Source organism: Giraffa tippelskirchi, chromosome 2 (genome assembly GCF_054371585.1).
Source record: "Giraffa tippelskirchi isolate mGirTip1 chromosome 2, T2T-mGirTip1v1.2.pri, whole genome shotgun sequence".
Lineage (NCBI taxonomy): Eukaryota > Metazoa > Chordata > Mammalia > Artiodactyla > Giraffidae > Giraffa > Giraffa tippelskirchi.
The window spans coordinates 157,647,080-157,662,908 of NC_137276.1; the positions used below are offsets into that span (position 1 = coordinate 157,647,080).

The 15,829-nt window shown below is 39.0% G+C and overlaps 1 protein-coding gene across 10 annotated transcripts in view; it reads left to right on the forward strand.

Annotated features, from left to right (window-relative positions):
- Window positions 1-15,829, forward strand: part of TP63 (tumor protein p63) — a 245,886-nt gene that overhangs the window by 66,912 nt on the left and 163,145 nt on the right. The gene's annotated exons all lie outside the window — the stretch shown is intronic.

Consider the following 15,829-nt stretch of genomic DNA (forward strand, 5'->3'; position numbering starts at 1 on the left):
AATAGAGGAGCCTGGTGGGCCACAGCCCATGGGATCACAAAGAGTCAGACATGACTGAGTGACTAACACACATACACACATATTGAGAGTTGATGTGTGCAAAGCACTGTGCTGACTGAAGTAGAGGATGACAACATAAATAGAAAAGGTGAATATATACTAATAGAGTTAGTGTGAGGGAAGCTGTGACGAGTGGTATACTAGAGGTTTTAAAAAGATGCAATGGGTGTATGAGGGAAATTGAAAATTTTACTTGGATGGATTAGAAACGTTTTAAGTGAGAGGTAACACTGGCTCAAGACTTTGAAGGGCAGATGAAAATGGAGGCACTTGCAATGGAGAAAAAAAAGAAAAAAGAGTAAACAGTGGTACAGAGAATGGAGTTCAGTGGATTATTAGAATGGCTTATTCCCTTGTGTTAAATGGTAGCATTATGTTACTGAATTATAATACAAACAATATTGTTTATCTAGCAATTAAAAAATAATAATGTAATTGTCTTCATACGGGCATTATGTCTCCAATCAAATCTATCTTCATCTTATACCAGCTGGATTCTTGCATTTATGTTATATGGCTTGCATGTGTACGCATTTGAATCTGTGACCCTTGGAGCTAGAATAAAGAATATGAGAGAGATAGGCAGACTTATAGAGTTTCATTAATGGGAGGTTACTGATAATGGTTGTTGATGGCTGATAATGGTCAAAGAAGAGAGGGTCTGGAGGTCCCTGTAAGAAATTAGTAGTAGCTGGTAGGCAGAACTTAAGTCTACCTTCCTCTGGGGAGTTTCAGTACCCAATTCAGACAAGAAAAACAGCAATTCAAGTTAATTGCATTTACTGAGCACATACTTACGTGAACAGTACAATAGGCACAGCGTTGGTTACTGAGATAGAGTAATACATTGCCCTTGTCTCCAACTGCAAGGAACAGAGGCAGATAGACATGTAAGCAACTGTTGAACAGGATGAAGTTCAGCAAGAATTAGCAGTTTGCCATGGAAGTATGGAGGAAGACAGATTTATTTTGACCAGGGAAGCATTTAAGAAGCATTATATTTGAGGTGAAATAGAAAGACTAGCTGGGTTGCTGATTAGTAAACACATTTGGAATGGTATTTTTGATTGAAAGAAGTATTAGCAGTGTTAGTCACTCAGTTATGTCCAAGTCTTTGTGACCCCATGGACTGTAGCCCACCAGGCTCCTCTGTCCATGGGATTCTCCAGGCAAGAGTATTGGAGTGGGTTGCCATTCCCTTCTCCAGAGGATCTTCCTTCCTGACCCATGGATCGAACCCAGATCTCCCGCATTGCAAGCAGATTCTTTAACATTTGAGCTACAGGGAAGATCCTTGATTGAAAAAAAGAGTAAGCAAATAAAGACACCATAAATGAAAATACTATTTCAAAAATTAAGACTAGGGTATGAATCATATTTTATTACGAGTTGAGATTCGAGTCAGATCATCAAGTGTCTTCAAAGTCATTCCTTTAAGTTTGGACTTCAGACTTGATCATTGAAGATATCTGAGATGTGAAGTGAAACAGGTCTATGAATAAACTCAGAGGTGTTGACTGGCTGCATTATTGCTGCATCTTACAGCTCTAAGAAAAAGCTAGGCCTGTCTGAGAATTCCCCAAACCACCATAGCATAAGGAAATAGTATTGATAGTATTCAGTATTGAAATTATTGATTATTTGACTTAAGGGTCAGATATGTATTGAGATGCACAAACATAGCTCTTAATATGGGTTTTATGGCCACTTTTTCTCCAACACAAGCTGTTTCTGTGGGCTCTCTCTTTTCTTTGATTTATTTTCTCCTAATTCACTGCCTGGTAAGTAATAGGCACTCAGTAAGTGTTTGCTGAATGAACAGACTTCTAACTTGTTTTAACGAGTGAGGCAGAGCCTGGTGATCAGAGCTTGGGTAAACAATCTGTGCATGAACATCTGATTTTGAGCAGAACAGAAGACTAACTTTTGATTCATTTCTTTTTCTCCTTGAGTGCTTAGATAAATCACTTATCTCCCGAGGTGAGTCTCTCTCATATGAAATCATTAGGGAATAGTCTTAACTGTGCTGTGCCATCAATGAACTGATCCAGTGGCAGCTTCAGGAGTCAAGCTTCACATATCCCTGATTTATTTCCTCTTTTGAAAGGATCAGACTTTGAAGACTGACATAAAACAAATAAATATATTTCAAAAAATACTATCTTATAAATAACAAGGTTGGATAGATAATTTACAATTTCCTGTCTAGAACTAATTGGCTGAGACAATTATTAAATACCTCATATAACAACAGACTGGTTCCAAATTGGGAAAGGAGTATGTCAAGGCTGTATATTGTCACCCTGCTTACTTAACTTATATTCAGAGTACATTATGTGAAATGCCAGGCTGGATGAAGCACAAGCTGGAATCAAGACTGCCAGAGAAATATCAATAACTTCAGATACACAGATGACACCACCCTTACGGCAGGAAACGAAGAACTAAAGAGCCTCTTGATGAAGGTGAAAGAGGAGAGTGTAAAAGTTGGCTTAAAACTCAACATTCCAAAAACGAAGCTCATGGCATCCGGTCCCATCACTTCATGGCAAATGGATGGGAAATGATGGAAACAATGAGAGAATTTATTTTTGGGGGGACTCCAAAATTACTGCAGATGGTGACTGCAAACATGAAATTAAAAGACGCTTGCTCCTTGGAAGAAAAACTGACCAACCTAGACAGCATATTAAAAAGCAGAGATATTACTTTGCTAACAAAGGTCCATCTAATCAAAGCTGTGGTTTTTCTGGTAGTCATGAATGAATGTGAGAGTTGGACTATAAAGAAAGCTGAGTTTTGAAGAATTGATGCTTTTGAACTGTGGTGTTGGAGAAGACTCCTGAGAGTCCCTTGGACTGCAAGGAGATCCAACCAGTCCATCCTAAAGGAGATCAGTCCTGAATATTCACTGGAAGGACTGATGCTGAAGCTGAAACCCCAATACTTGGGCCACCTGATACAAAGAACTGGCTCACTGGAAAAGACCCTGATACTGGGAAAGATTGAAGGCAGGAGGAGAAGCGGATGACAGAGGACGAGATGGTTGCATGGCTTCGCTGACTCACTGGACGTGAGTTTGAGTAAGCTCCAGGAGGTGGTGATGGATAGGGAAGCCTGGCATGCTGCAGTTCATGGGATCACAAAGAGCTGAACATGAACTAAGCTGATTATATTATATATATATTACCTCGAAAAATTTTTACCCCTTTTCATAATTGTGAATAATGCTTTCATAGCATATACAATTGCTTAGTATATTAATAAACAAGTCAATAATAATATAATAGGTACAAGTTAACTTCTAAGCCTTTTGAGAGACATTACAGATTGCTAGTTAAGAAACATTTGATCAAGTGAAATATTTTGTCCACTATGGAAAGAATGGGTAAAGCCTAGTCTTCATTCTCTACAAAGTTTATTTTTAATAGTTCCCATTTTTGCTTGGCACATCTGAAATCCAAAAGCAATCTGGGTAAAGTTGGTTTCCAACTCCCCAGTTTATATGATAATGATATATCATTGTTACCTATAGGCAGATTAAGTGAAATTGTGCATGTGTAACTGAGAGAGATGTATAACATAGATCCCTCATTAGTTGGAATGTAGAAGAGGCACTGTTTAACTTCTAAGTGTTCACTCTTCAAGTTCTGGGCTCATCTTTTCCCTGCCATGCCCTTGTGAAAGGTGGTCATGTCCCCAGCATTTTCTCCTAACCCTAGTGTTCTGCTTGTCCTGAAAGCTTTCAGAGATACATGCAAAATGATTAGGAACTCAGATCTGGTCCTCTAAAATAGCATAGGCTCATTGTTTAAGCTGTAGAATATACCAGAGAACAACAATCAAAGGATAAGTATAGAAAAAAATCTTGCTTTGGTAGCAGTTAAGAAGGCATGCACTTGTGGTCAACTGCCTAGAAATTCTGTACATTTTAATGCTATTGAAGTGACTTCTTTTGTCTTGGAGACCTCTATTTTAAGACTTTCTCTCTCCCTGGTGTATATAACAATCTTTGGTAGATTCCCATTGGTTGGGGATCATCATTACACCTTTCCAAAGTAATTAAAAAAATGAGAGGGCATTGGTTTCTTGGGAGAGACTATGAGAGAAAGGAGTAAATAAATGCCCAAGATTTCCTTCAGCATGCTTCTCAGAATTAATGAGTCAGTTTTACACACACACACTTCTATTCACCCACCTCTTTATATATGTAAGTTCAGCTCAGTCACTCAGTCACATCTGACTTCTTTGTGACCCCATGAGCTGCAGCACGCCAGGCCTTGCTGTCCATCATGAACTCCCAGAGTCCACCCAAACCCATGTCCATCGAGTCGGTGATGCCATCCAGCCATCTCAACCTCTGTCATCCCCTTCTCCTCCTGCCTTGAATCTTTCCCAGCAACAGGGTCTTTTCCAATGAGTCAGCTCTTTGCATCAGGTGACCAAGGTATTGGAGTTTCAGCTTCAACATCAGTACTTCCAATGAACACCAAAGACTGATCTCCTTTAGGATGGACTGGTTGGATCTCCTTGAAGTCCAAGGGACTCTCAAGAGTCTTCTCCAACACCATAGTTCAAAAGCATCAATTCTTTGGCACTCAGCTTTCTTTATAGTCCAACTCTCACATCCATACATGACCACTGGAAAAACCATAGCCTTGACTAGATGGACCTTTGTTGGCAAAGTAATGTCTCTGCTTTTTAATATGCTGTCTAGGTTGGTCATAACTTGCCTTCCAAGGAGTAAGTGTCTTTTAATTTCATGTCTGCAGTCACCATCTGCAATGATTCTGGAGCCCAGAAAAATAAAATCAGCCACTGTTTCTACTGTTTCTACTGTTTCCCCATCTATTTGCCATGAATTGGTGGGACCAGATGCCATGATCTTAGTTTTCTGAATGTTGAGCTTTAAGACAACTTTTTCACTCTCCTCTTTTACTTTCATCAAGAGACTCTTTAGTTCTTCCTCACTTTCTGTCATAAGGGTGGTCATCTGCATATGTGAAGTTATTGATATTTTGCCCGGCAATCTTGATTCCAGCTTGTGCTTCCTCCAGCGCAGTGTTTCTCATGATGCACTCTGCATATAAGTTAAATAAGCAGGGTGACAGTATACAGCCTTGACGTACTCCTTTACCTTTTTGGAACCAGTCTGTTGTTCCATGTCCAGTTCTAACTGTTGCTTCCTGATCTGCATACAGGTTTCTCAAGAGGCAGGTCAGGTGGTCTGGTATGCCCATCTCTTTAAGAATTTTTCACAGTTGATTGTGATCCACACAGTCAAAGGCTTTGGCATAGTCAATAAAGCAGAAATAGATGTTTTTCTGGAACTCTCTTCCTTTTTCGATGATCCAACGGTTGTTGGCAATTTAATCTCTGGTTCCTCTGCCTTTTCTAAAACCAGTTTGAACTTCTGGAAGTTCATGGTTCACGTATTGCTAAAGCCTGGCTTGGAGAATTTTGAGCATTATTTTACAAGCACATGAGATGAGTGCAATTGTGCGGTAGTTTGAGCATTCTTTGGCATTGCCTTTCTTTGAGGTTGGAATGAAAACTGACCTTTTCCAGTCTGAGGGCCACTGCTGAGTTTTCCAAATTTGTTGACATATTGAGTGTAGCACTTTCACAGCATCATCTTTCAGGATCTGAAATAGCTCAACTGGAATTCCATCACCTCCACTAGCTTTGTTCATAGTGATGCTTCCTAAGGCCCACTTGACTTCACATTCCAGGATGTCTGGCTCTAGGTGAGTGATCACACCATTGTGATTTTCTGGGTCATGAAGATCTTTTTTGTATAGCTCTTCTGTGTTTTCTTGCCACCTCTTCTTAATATCTTCTGCCTCTGTTAGGTCTGTACCATTTCTGTCCTTTATCGAGCCCATCTTTGCATGAAATGTTCCCTTGGTATCTCTAATTTTCTTGAAGAGATCTCTAGTCTTTCTCATTCTGTTGTTTTCCTCTATTTCTTTGCATTGATTGCTGAGGAAGGCTTTCTTATCTCTTCTTGCTATTCTTTGGAACTCTGCATTCAAATGGGTATATCTTTCCTTTTCTCCTTTGCTTTTCACTTCTCTTCTTTTCCCAGCTATTTGTAAGTCCTCCTCAGACAGCCGTTTTGCTTTTTTGCATTTCTTTTTCTTGGGGATGGTCTTGATCCCTGTCTCCTGTACAATGTCATGAACCTCTCTCTGTAGTTCATCAGACACTGTGTCTATCAGATCTAGTCCCTTAAATCTATTTTTCACTTCCACTGTATAGTCATAATGGATTTGATTTAGGTCATACCTGAATGGTCTACTGGTTTTCTCCACTTTCTTCAATTTAAGTCTGAATTTGGCAATAAGCAGTTCACGATCTGACCCACAGTCAGCTCCTGGTCTTGTTTTTGCCTATTGTATAGAGCTTCTCCATCTTTGGCTGCAAAGAATATAATCAATCTGATTTTGGTGTTGACCATCTGGTGATGTCCATGTGTAGAGTCTTCTCTTGTGTTGTTGGAAGAGGGTGTTTGCTATGACCAGTGCGTTCCCTTGGCAGACCTTTATTAGCCTTTGCCCTGCTTCATTCTGTACTCCAAGGCCAAATTTTCCTGTTATTCCAGGTGTTTCTTGACTTCCTACTTTTTTTTTTTTTTTTTTACGCAAGCTTATGACCTGCACTTACTGGGAATTCCTCGTTCACGGGGAATAATTGCAATCCCTGATCCCCATCACGAATGGGGTTCAACGGGTTACCCGCGCCTGCCGGCGTAGGGTAGGTACACGCTGAGCCAGTCAGTGTAGCGCGCGTGCAGCCCCGGACATCTAAGGGCATCACAGACCTGTTATTGCTCAATCTCGGGTGGCTGAACGCCACTTGTCCCTCTAAGAAGTTGACTTCCTACTTTTGCATTGCAGTCCCCTCTGATGAAAAGGACATCTTTTGGGGGTGTTAGTTCTAGAAGGTCTTGTAGGTCTTCATAGAACCGTTCAATTTCAGCTTCTTCAGCATTACTGGTCAGGGGATAGACTTGGATTACCGTAATATTGAATGGTTTGCCTTGGAAATGAAAAGAGATCATTCTGTTGTTTTTGAGATTGCACCCAAGGTCTTCTTTTTGGACTCTTCTGTTGACTATGATGGCTACTCCATTTCTTCTAAGGGATTCCTGCCCACAGTAATACATATAATGGTCATCTGAGTTAAATTCACCCATTCCAGTCGTTCTTAGTTCACTGATTCCTGGAATGTCGATGTTCACTCTTGCCATCTCCTGTTTTACTACTTCCAATTTGCCTTGATTCATGGACCTAACATTCCAGGTTCCTATGCAATATTGCTCTTTACAGCATTCGACCTCACTTCTATCACCAGTCCCATCCACAACTGGGTGTTGTTTTTGCTTTGGCTCCATCCCTTCATTCTTTCTGGAGTTATTTCTCCACTGATCTCCATTAGCATATTGGGCACCTACCGACATGGGGAGTTCATCTTTCAGTGTCATATCTTTTTGCCTTTTCATACTGTTCGTGGGGTTCTCAAGGCAAGAATACTGAAGTGGTTTGCCATTCCCTTCTCCAGTGGACCACATTCTGTCAGACCTCACCACCATGACCTGTCCATCTTGAGTGGCTCCACACGGCATGGCTTAGTTTCATCGAGTTAGACATAGCTGTGGTCCATGTGATCAGATTGGCTAGTTGTTTGTGATTGTGGTTTCAGTCTGTCTGCCCTCTGGTGCCCTCTCTCAGCGCCTACTGTCTTACTTGGGTTTCTGTTACCTTGGTCGTGGGGTATCTCCTCATGGCTGCTTCAGCAAAGCGCAGCTGCTGCTCCTTACCTTGGACGTGGGGTAGCTCCTCTCCGCCGCGCTCCTGTGCTGTCACAGCCACCATGCTCCTGCACCTATTTGTAAAAGACATTTTTTTAAGAGTACTATCTAAAAACCAAAACTAAAAAAAAAAAAAAATCCAAGAAAAAGTTTTTTGATCTATGTCCAACAAACTGTTATTATTTTCTATTTGGGCATAAATATATGTTCTAATTCCTTAAAGTTTGATATGACCATGTGACTTTGTTCTAACCAATACAATATGAGCAGGAGTGTTGCATGCTACTTTCAGACTTCCAAAAGTTACAGCGAAAGTGAAAAGTGTTAATCACTCACTGTTGTCCAACTCTTTGCAGCCCCATGGACTGTAGCCCTCCAGGTTCCTCTGTCCATGGAATTCTCCAAGCAAAAATGCTGAAGTGGGTTGTCATTCCCTTCTCCAGGGGATTTTCCTGACCCAGGGATTGCACTGGAGTCTCCTGCATTGCAGGCAGATTCTTTACCAACTGAGCCACCAGGAAGTGGGATCTTTCTTTGCTTGCTCTCTAACCTTCCCTTCTCCTCCTCTCCCTCCCCTCCCATTATCTCCTCTCTCCCCCTCTCTTCACTTCCAGGCCGGATAGATAAGGCTCAGAGGAAATTTTCTGAGCCACAGACGACAGGCTGGCCACTAGATGGAAGAATTCAAGATCTCTGTCTAGAAGTTGTAGGAACACTGCACCCAGTTGTAGGAAAGAGTTACCCCAAAGGAAATATTCTCCTATGACGGTATAGTGAGAAATAAACTTTGACTATGTCATCTGTTTTGAAATTATGGCATTTTTTTTTCACTGTAGTTAGCTTTTACTCTAAAACAAAGATCAAGTAAGGTATGTTCTGGTCAGCTAAAAGATGAAGTTCTCAGGGAACTTACATTTGACCTACCTATGAATGTGTTACTTTAATTCTTCTAGAGAATATGTCTTAATCAATAAAGACCTACTAGGTAAGTTAAGTCAGCAGACAATTGTTACAGTTTCCTACTGCCATTGATGGTAAATGACTTTATACCCTTAATAAAGTCCTAAGTACTGAGTCTGACACCATCTCTGTGGTGGTTTGCAGTCCAGCCACCATGGTATATAAATCTGGTGCTAAAAATTAGAACAGTTAGCCATGTGAAGAATTTGGGTTCTGTACCTAAACCACAATGAACCTTAATGCAGAATAGTAAAGATTTATTACTGTATAAGTTTCTGTGCAGCAATTTGGTTTGTTTGTTTTTCTTTTGTTAAAAAAAATCAAGAGACCATAAAATTGTCTGAGAAATAACTCAGTGCCTCTGTGAATACTGAGGCTCCTGGGAACTGAACCGTGCCCCTCAGTATAACCCCTGTGATTCATCATTCCCAGGGGGGGTGAGGGTTTAACTCTAGACCACAGTTTAAAACAGGGATAACCATTACCTCACTTCCAGGTACTGTACTAAACACTTTATTCTTGTAGCAACCTAACACATTATGTGTTTGTATCTCTGTTCTCCAAATAAGAAAACTGAAGTTTAGGAAGCATACGTAACTTGTTCAAGGTCAACCATCTGTATTGTGGCAAAACCAGAATTCCCAAATTCCTGTTCCTATTAGTGTTCCAGGTTCCTGTTATGGACCTATGGAACTTTAGGTTCTGTATCTTTAATTGTGTTGGATAGCTCCCTTTTATGTATAATGCTCCCTTTCATGAATATATATTTTGCCACTTTTATTTTATTATTGATGTATAATTGATTTACAATGTTGTCTTAGTTTCAGATGTATAGCAAGATGATTCAGGTATACATTACTGTATGTATTACAAAATATAGATTATTACAAATTATTGAGCATAGTTCCCTGCACTATACAGAAGGTTCTTGTTGGTTAACTATTTTATATATAGTAGTATGTGTATGTTAATTACAAACTCCTATTTTATCCTCCTACCCTTTGCCCCATTGGTAACCATAAGTTTGTTTTCTATATCTGTAGGTCTGGTTCTGTTTTGTATATAAGTTCATTTGTATTATTTTTTTAATTCCACATATAAGCGATATCATATGATATGTGTCTGTCTGACTTTCTTCACTTAGTATGTTAATCTCTAGGTTCATCCATGTTGCTGCAAATGACATTATTTCATCCTTTTTTATGGCTGAGTAATATTCCACTGTATGTATAGCCATATCTTTATCCATTCATCTGTCAATGGACATTTAGGTTGCTTCCATGTCTTGTCTATTGTAAATAGGGCTGCAGTGAACATTTTGTTGTAATGAGTTTACATCCTAAAAGTTTTCTCAAATTCTCAGTCACTGAACTTTGGACACATTGTGGAAACAATGTGATCATTTGAACATTTTATGTCCTCCCTCAATTATTTTGAATTTTAATACCTATGGCTGATTCACATTGAGGTTTGACAGAAAACAACAAAATTCTGTAAATCAATTATCTTTCAATTAAAAAATAAATTAAAAAATGAAAAGGAACTTTTCAGCTTCAATATCACTAAACACACTGGAGATGCAAGAAATCTATGGCTTTTATTGTGACTAGACTGAGTAATGTTATGATAACTTGAATTTTGCAGGCGAATCTTTGAAAATGAGCCCCTCAAAAATAACAGTGATCACGTTAACATTCTTTTCCCATTGTGACACTAATCAATTTTTTTTTGAAATTTTTCTTCTGTCCATCTACCTATCATTCCACTTGTTTCCTCCCAGAAAGAGCTGTAAAGATCTCCAAGTATCATTAGCTCTATTTCAAACCATAGATCATAACGTCTGAAATTTAACTATACACATGCACCAAATCAACAAATGTGGATACGTACACACAATGTTTCTGCATTAAAGCTACTCCCACATTTCAGCATCTGTGGGAGTAAATAATTACTACTACTATTTAATAATCTTCCTAATACACAAATACCTACTATTATGTGGGCCAATTATAGATAATCTCATAATAAAGATGCATTAAGTATTATCTTTCACATGGATTAAATCATGTATTCATTTGAGACAGAGTGTCATTGTAATACTTGTGACAAAGGTAATAACTTTGAAAAATAAATAAATGAATAAAGTTTTTTAAAACAAAGATGTGGGGTTCATAAGTAGAGATAGCAGCTTACTGCTTCTAGAAGGATTTGGATGAAATAAGAAATGAAAACAGATACACTGATTTCATATAACTGTAGCTATAGCTTTTTAAACACAAATAAGCTGAATTTAAATTTTCCTAAGCTCAATACACTAACAACATGACCTCACAAGCCTGCAGGTCACAGAGAATATCTGAAGTCAGGGTGACAAATAAGCTGTTTAAATGAGGTCTCATTAATCAAAATTAATCATGATTGTTCAATTCCTAAACTCTTTATTGTTTCCATAAAATTTGGGAATTAGGTCTGAGGATAAATGTTCTGCACTGGATAAGTCCCTTTCTTTAGAGTAATTTTTTCTGTTTTGTTTTCCTGTTAACTTGAAATTGGATCCAGCCTCCAATCAGTGGTTCAGTTGGTAAAGAATCTGCCTGAAATGCAGGAGACCTGGGTTCAATCCCTGAATACGGAAGATCCTCTGAAGAAGGAAATGGCGACCCACTCCAGTACTCTTTCCTGGAGAATTCCATGGACAGAGAAGCTGGGCAGGCTGCAGTCCATGGGATTGCAAAGAGTGGGACACGACTGAATGTCCTTTCTCTTTGCAAAAGTCAGTCTTCACCTTAAGTTTGGAAAGGGAAGACATAGAATTAGTAGAAAAAAAATAATGTATTATATGCAAGGGAACAGATTCAAAAATGTATCAATGTAGAAAAGGAGAACGCTCTTTATATCTGCTTTTTTCCCTCAGGCTCCAGGAAGCTAAAATCAAAAATTGGTAAATGCAGATTAAAAAACACAAGGGGATAATTAGATGGAGAGATTATGCATGTTGGAATAACAGAAAATGCTAATTTATAAGAGAATAAACTACAAGGATTTGTCATAAGCAGATCTAGAAATGGACTTCAAAAACATTGATTTCCAAGTGCCTGGAAGAAATAACCAGAGACAGCTTTGCAGTGACCAGAAAGCCATGACTGAAGAAGACACAAACTCCTGGAATAAGAGTGATCTTATGTTTATTTTGGAACAAAATATTTACAGGGAAAAATAAACCTGAGGATATTGTGTAAATGACATTAAGCAGGCTACGTAAAAGATCCTTACTGTATTATTTAGAAATCTAATACTACTAGAGAAAATAATCACATGGTTAAAGAAACATACCATTTTGAAATCAGCAAACTAAGAGTGATTTGGCTTTCCATGGGGACAGAGAATCTATGAACGTGAGACTGAATGTGGAAATACTTTTGAAATTTACCTTGAATTTCTTATCATAGAGGGGGAAGAAGCAGCTGTTGCAGATGGCTGTGAAAGAGGCATATTGAACATAAACAGAAATATGAGGAGGATTTAGATAAACAAATATCTCTTATTTAAATGTTCCTTATGAAGAACTCAGATGTCTCTCAGCCACAGATGTGAAGATTTCTCAATTGCTAGAATTGAAGAGGATGGTCAAGAAAAAAATAGTGGCCAAGGCAAAACCCGTAGGTGCAAAAGGGAAAAACCAGTCCATATGAAACAGTGTTTTGATGACAAAAGTATACACACTAATATGTATAAAATAGATAAACAATGACTTACTATATAGCACAGAAAACTAATTAAATGTCTTGTAATAACCTATAGTGAAAAAGAATCAGAAAAAGAATACATATATATATATATATGTATATATGGCTGAATCACTTTGCTGTACACTAGAAACTAACACAAAATTGTAACTTAACTATATTTCAAAAAAAATTGTTATTGAAAAAATAAATAAAAGTTTTCTGAATTGGTTTGGTGGCAGTGAGCGGACTTGTACCTAGAGAACCTGTACTCCTCCTGGTAATAAATTTTTTTCAATTCGTGCTTATCATCTAATTTAAAACGTATCTGTAGCTTTTTTGGGCTCGAGGAGGGCACTTGGCTTATTCTGAGTCCTCAGTTTCCTAATCTGTGTGTGCAGCTCCCATCAGGTTCCCCTGTCCTCCCTTGGATATGTGCCTGTACTTCACACTTCATAGGTGCTCTTTCAAGTCTAATTTATCTGAAATCCTGTTATGTCCTCATATCATTTTTATAAACATTCTATCTGATATGCACTTACCCCATCTCCCCTTTATAACTTGAAGTATTGAGGATTATCCAATTAAAATTTTATTTTGTAGGTCTGGGTCAGCAAAATTTTCCTATAAAAGGTCAAATAGTAAATATTGGCAGCCTTGCAAGCCCCACAGCCTCTGTCACAACTTCTCAACTCTGGCAGAGTGGTGTGACATTGTTCATACATTGCACCTAAACAGGGCTCTGCTCCAAAACGTTCATTTACAGAAACAGGCAATGGTAGATTTGTAGATAGTAGTTCATAGACCTCTTTTGTAGATGAGACTCTTCTATTTTTCTTAAGTAAAATTTCCTGTGAGAGTCTTTTTCTATGAAATTATGGCCTCTTCTTTTCTTACTGTTTTTGAAATCTTTCCTGAAATTTAGATAAATGCCTTTAATATCATTTTCATTTCTTTTATTTGTGTCTATGACCAGCCTGGATTTGATCTCTAAGTGGGATGCCATTTAAGAAGCACAGGGTCATCAAACAGAACTTAAAAGAATTTTTATTCATTTCTTTTCTTAAAATTCTCATTTATTCTTTGTCTCTAGAAGGATATTAAAGAAGACACAATCCATAACCTTGAACAGCAAGTTCCTTTCTTGTTTATTCTTCCCACATTTTCACATATTACACTCTATTCATCTTTTTTGCTATCCCAAATCCCCCTAACCCAGCAAGCTCAAACTACCAAGTTTTCATTTTTAACACTGTCTCCTCTGACTCAGAGCACTTTATTTTGCAAGTTGATCAAACTATCCTTGCTAAATTAGCTAGTTCTTCCCTTTTTTCCTTCTTCCATTCCCAAATTCAGAAGTAAGAACTAGGGCAAAGAAGGAAAATCTAGGCTACTAAAAACAAGGCCAAAATCCATCAACATTCCTGATTTTATTTTTTTTAATCCAGTCAGATATTACCTTTATGATTTTTATTACCATTTTAGCTTAAGTTTATTGCAATTATTTGTAAAATATACATATTTATACACAGTACCCAGAAAGGGTATCATTGTAGACAGCCTCAGAGGCCATTCTCCCTTCAACTCTTTTATATAGTAGACCTCTTCATTAAAGACTGGAAGAGTGCAGGGAGAGGAAAGGGAGAGACTCTAGCTACCACCTCTCTGCTTCATATTCACCATTCCAGCACCTCCTCATAGACTTGGCCCTCTCACACTAAGACAAAGCAAGCAAATACCAAAGGCTCAACTGGCAAAACTGCCACCACTCTGTAACCACCTTTTAAGCAGGCCTGGGCAGCTGGAAGGGGCAGAGAAAGGGCCTGTCCATAGACAAGTTTGGTCTCTCCAAGTCACATTCATGAAGGCAGGCTGCCTATAGGAAGTGGGAGTCCCAGAAGCAAAGGAGGTGACTGTCATCAGATGGGGATGCTATCAGAGAGCACAGAGAAGGAAGATTTTTCTGGAGGGGAGGCCTGAACTGCAGTTGGGGCAGCAGTAGTTCTTTCCATAGTGAGGGAATCTGAGGCACAAAGTCTTTTCAGCCCTGTCGTTGACTTGCAATGGGCAGTCTTCCCCAAGGGTCAGAAATAGCTTTGTGTAGAAGTCTGGTGTCAGCTGAATGTAGCAAAACTGGGCCTGGTTGTAAAATAGTCAAGGAACAATAGGGTTGGGGCCTTAAAATAGTAGAATAATAAAATAGGAAGGAAGCTGTGTGATTATCTAGTAATCCAATAACCTTCATTTACATATGGGGGAAAATCAAGACTTGCAAGAAAAAGGGGTTTCCCCCAGAGTTACCCAGCCAGTCAGTCCACAGCAACAAAAAGAATACACATTACCCTTGAGTGCTTTTTCCTCCAGATTGCTCTTTATGATTAGAAATATTAACTTGGAGCAAGATGCAATAGGAGCTTCGGGTTATTCTGTGAAGATGGATGACAGGAAAGCGTAGTGAGCCATCTTGCTTTAGAGGTTCAGCTAGAACTTTGCTTCATGAAGGAGTTTCTCTAGACTTCCTGTAGGCTGTCCCTTTGTTTGCTTTGCATGCCCAGACTTTCCTCTCTAGGAGTCAGGGTCATCCAGCAGCCCAGGTGATTCTGATTTGCTGATTTTCCCCACTGGAGAAACCCTGGAGCTAGACGCCAATGATTTTTAACCAATGCCTCCCATCAGCAGCTCTTGTGGAACTCCTGAATTTTTAAATAGTACTCCTGGCCAGATTCCACTCTTCTGAATTTGGATTTATGGTTTGCAGGAGTGCCCATCCATCTATATTTTGAGCATCTCATGTCTTCTATTGTGTAACCAGGTTTGAGAAATACAAGACTAAAAGAAGCTGAAAGTTTCAGCCTGGAATAGGCCAACGGCACACTAGTGGAGAGGTAAGGTGGACAGTTTGGAGAGATGTTACTGAGGATGAATTAAGCCAGAAGAGGGCCGTTGCTCGAGAGGAGAGGAAAAAAGAGCAAGAGGCTAGCGGCCTATTGGGGAGGGTAATGAGGTTCAAATGGACTCAGGTGGAAGCACTCTGCAAGCCTGATTAAGCAAAGGCTTCAGGGCTTCGAAGGAAACTGTAAAGACAGATCTACAGGCTCTGGGCTAAAGAATATTTGGTTTCCTCAGCAAGAAGGAATGGCAAAGGACAGATTACTCAGAAGGAAGTTTTTTTGAATTGGAAGGTAAAGTAAAGATAATAATGGGACAGTTCTAGAAGTGGGAGTGTTTTACAGTCAGAATTTATAAGGCCTTGGTCCGTCAGATAACGAGG